The sequence below is a fragment of the Octopus bimaculoides genome, chromosome 19 (assembly GCF_046866305.1).
Source record: "Octopus bimaculoides isolate indiv1 chromosome 19, ASM4686630v1, whole genome shotgun sequence".
Lineage (NCBI taxonomy): Eukaryota > Metazoa > Mollusca > Cephalopoda > Octopoda > Octopodidae > Octopus > Octopus bimaculoides.
The window spans coordinates 46,439,019-46,444,018 of NC_142946.1; positions in this window are offsets into that span (position 1 = coordinate 46,439,019).

Here is a 5,000-nt window from a genome sequence, read left to right on the forward strand (position 1 = left end):
CCAAAATTCATTAGACTTCGAGTTAATTTACAAGAAATTGAACGTAAACGTGAGCAAGTAATCAAGAATTAACATCCAGGCTGTGAACTTCTGAGAGTGTAGAATTGAATTCCTGAAAATACTGGTGCTCCGAAAAAAATTTTAACGCAAGAAATACTTTCAACGATTTTCTTCTAAATATATTCATGTAAAACATTGTTCTAAGTACAAAATAATAAAACTGGTTTACAGAGAAATTTGAAACAAGCATAAAAATAGTTGTTCTCGCCTAATTTTGTGGGGTTGATTTCAGATACAAAACCGGTTTCCACTCATCACCCCTAGTTTTTGAGATATACATCATTACGATTTTGTGACACTTCACAAACCATATATATACTCTTTTACTCTTTTGCTCTTTTACTTGTTTCAGTCATTTGACTGTGGCCATGCTGGAGCACCGCCTTTAGTCGAGCAAATCGACCCCAGGACTTATTCTTTGTAAGTCAAGCGATGTTGGGGGGGGGGACAAACACAGACACACAAACACACACACACACACATATATACATATATATATATATATATATATATATATATATATATATATATATATATATATATATATATATATATATATACATATATACATATATAAGACGGGCTTCTTTCAGTTTCCGTCTACCAAATCCACTCACAAGGCTTTGGTCGACCCGAGGCTATAGTAGAAGACACTTGCCCAAGGTGCCACGCAGTGGGACTGAACCCGGAACCATGTGGTTGGTAAGCAAGCTACTTACCACACAGCCACTCCTACGCCTATATAATCAATACTGGAGTAACAATTCCTGCAGAACCTAAAATAAACGAAAAACTGAAGAATCCTGAACAAAGTAGAGGAAATACAAGGAATATTCCACTGAAATATGGATTTACTTTAGTTCTTAGACATGAAGAATATCGTCCTCTTTGCGTAGGAAACGCTGTAACAAATATTTTCATTTTGTTAAACTTAGAAGACATCTTGGAATTGTGATTTCTATGCAGACAAATCCTCACTGCTTTTTTTTTTTTTGAAAGACTACGGAAATTTTCGAATGAAAAAGAATTTGTTTTTTAAAGAACATGTACAACTGAAGAAAACTACCCGTGGGTATCAGACGATGTGTCCTACTTAATTACAAATGCTAAGAAATCCTACACAATTGCAAAGAGCTTCAATTGCCGGCGGCAGGTCAAAGACAACAAAATCTACTGCTGCAGACGAAAAAAGAAAAAGTTAAATGATGCGGTATGTAAAAGAATTACAGGAATTGGCATTAACCATTTTGTACAACCAAGAGAAAGAATTAAAGAAAATATTAAATTCATGAGTGAATTCGATGAATCGACCGAAATTGCAAATGTGGCTCTACAACTGATATTTGCCAGCGTTTCATATTAAAAGCTGTGTACGTCAGGACTTATTGTTTTCTCGACGATTAGACGGACATAAAAAAGTAAAGATGTTTCCCCACAAAGTAGGCCATTTTTTTAGAGCTAATATATCCGGAATGACGATCTGCATTTTTACGACAGCCGATAGTCTTGTTTATAATTTTAGCGAACAGTTTGTTTGTTGATCCGTGCTAATATTTACCAACCGCTAATAAATTGTTATATGTACGGTGAACAGCTAGATTCGAAACCCCGGCTTGCATATTTATTGCTAATACGTTTTAGCAGACTCGAATGCAACATGCTAATCGTTGTCGTGTTCGTCAGAGAACAGGTTCTACATTACAACGACTCTATGTTTATAACACGTTCGATTCACAAGGGACACTGTTGTTTCGACATGTAGTACCTCGTCAGCCAGAAGTCCCCGGAACAATGAATTGAAACAGGAGCTGATCATCTTGCTTATAATTTCAGCGAAATGGAACAACTGCATCAGTGAATATACGATGTCTTGGCAGCAACATCGGGAAAAATATGTAGGATTTCACGATAAAATTAAATCTACAAGCAATGGTCTTATTTTATTCACGGATTATATGATTCATTGAGAAGCATTAGTAGCTACAACTAATTTATTCGGAGCTAAGTGTGGTAATACAAATAACACACACAATTAGTGACCCGTTGAATACAGAAGTACGGTGACTGCGAAAGGGAGGAGCTTTGACATGAGTTGTTGACTGAAAAACGAAGTAACGATTTTATTTTTTTCTTCAGAAAAGGACGGATATTTTGTGGAATTCTGTCATGATGCGAATTGGACTTGCAAATTACGCTATTTTTGTGGCATAATTTGGAAAGTTTAATGGAACTTAATGTTTCTCTAAGGGTAGAAGACAAACATTTTCACTTTACAAGGTAAAAATGAAACATTCATGAAAAAAGATATGAAACTTCGTAAAATACACTGTACAAAATAACATGGATTCCATGTATTAATGACGATTTTGTCTGTGAAAATAACTTTAATTCGATTGAGTATCGATTAAACAGATGATAATCGAGCATTTTGTATGTATGGTAAAACAGTTCAACAAATATTTTCCATCAGACATAGTAAATGGAAATCAAATTGGATACAAATTTCCATTCCTTGTAGCAATGGAACAGGCGAACACGTCTTCCTTTGAAGACACCAAAAGGAATTTGCAGAACTGTCATGTGATTCAAGTTCTGAATATTTTTTTTTCAAAAGACAAAGTTTACCGGTTCTTTTTTTTATCTGCTGAATTTGAAATCAGAATTTTCATTTGTATTTAAAACAACAATGGCGGTTCTTCTACAATTTTTACCTGAAACTTCATTTTTAATAAAGCCAAAATACCAATCAACTCTTGTAAAGAAAGAAATATTCTTCAAAGATGGGAAGCGGATGCATCTGTTCAACATTTTATTACCGTTAACGGCTGAAAGTGGTTTTACTGCACAGTTTTTTTGTGGGGGGGGGGTATCCTTATGCAGGCGCAGAAGTGGCTGTGTGGTAAGAAGCTTGCTTCCCAACCACATGGTTCCGTGTTCAGTCCCATTGTGTGGAACCTTGGGCAAGTATCTTCTGCTGTAGACTCGGACCGACCGAATTCTTGTGAGTGGATTTGGTAGATGGAAACTGAAAGAAGCCCGTCGTATATATATGTATATATAAATATGTATTTGTGTGTCTGTGTTTGTCCCCCCCCCCCCCAACATCGCTTGACAACCGATGTTGGTGTGTTTACGTCCCCGTAACATAGCGGTTCGGCAAAAGAGACCGATAGAATAAGTACTAGGCTTACAAAGAATAAGTCCTGGGGTCGATTTGTTCCACTAAAGGCAGTGCTCCAGCATGGCCACAGTCAAAATGACTGAAACAATTAAAAAAAAGATAAAAGAATAAAAGAATGCCGCGAGAAGGGGAGAGAAAATGACGAAAATTACGATTGTAAAATCAAGACCTACAAAGAACTTATTTTATTGACCGCGAAAAGATGAACGGCAATGCCGAGCGCGGCGGAATTTGAACTCAGAACGTAAAAACGGACGAAGAAATGCCGCTAAGTATTTTGCTCGGCGGGCTAATGACTCTGCCAGCTCACCACCTTAATAATATCAATGATAATAATAATAATAATAATAATAATGATAATAATGATAATAATAATAATAATAATAATAATAGCAATAATAATAATAATAATAATAATAATAATAATAATAATAATAATAATAACAATAACAATAACAATAATAGGAATCTAAAAACAGAAACAATTCCTATCATAGTAGGTGCCTTAGGTATAATAAAAAAATATTCAGACAAATACATAACAAAAACACCAGGACTTACAAATATATATAACATACAGAAAATTGCACTACTGGGTACTGCACACATTCTACGCAAAACACTTTCAATACAGTAAACTTAAGAGCACCACAGCAAACCACAGCACATACCCAAGGCGCACAGAGCTGCGCTCGGTAGTGAAGTGAAAGCACGTTATAAAAATAAAACTACTGAATAATAATAATAATAATAATAATAATAATAATAATAATAATAATAATAATAATAGCAATAATAATAATAATAATAATAATAATAATAATAATAATAATAATAATAATAATAATAATAATAATAATAATAACAATAATAATAATAATAATAATAATAATAATAATAGCAATAATAATAATAATAATAATAATAATAATAATAATAATAATAATAATAATAATAATCCTTTCTACGACAGGCACAAGGCCTGAAATTTTGGGGAGTGAGGGGACTAATCGATCCCAGTGTTTCACTGGTAGGCATTTTATCGATCCCGATAGAACGAAAGACAAAGTCGACCTCGGCAGACTTTGAACTCAGAACGTAGCGGCTGACGAAATACCGTTAGGTATTTTGCCCAGAATGCTTACGATTCTGCAAGAATTTTATGCGTCAGTAATAATAAAAATAATAATGATTTCAAATTTTAGTGGCAAGAATAAGTCGACTCCATTTCGTCCGGCGTGCTAACGATTCTGACAACTCGCTGCCTTATATTCCCGTCAGAAATATTCTGTAAATTGTGCTAACACAATTTTCAGACTTTCAAGATGTTTTCGAGTATCACAAACAACATTACCCAATCTGAGAAAATTCCCTTCGTTGTTTGGTTAAATTTGAGAAATAATCGAAATATTTGATGTAGACACGAAATAAGAACAAACTCTGGTGTTCTTCAGTTTCTGTGACTTGGCTGCTTTTCGGTTTTGCTTATTTTTTTTCTTTTCTCACTTCTGGAAATAATTGCTTCTCACACCGGTCTGAGAAATGGACGTTTAAAGAATGAGTGGACATAACACGTTTGATGCAAGGTGCAAACGTGGCAGCATAGTTAAGACGCTTGCTTTCCGACTATGTGGTCACGGGTTCGGTACCACTGTACAGTGCTTTAGGCAAATGTCTTCTGCACGAAACATGACTGTATCAAGCACCACGGTATCAAACATGACTGCATCAAACACATCCAACATAATCACTCAGACGC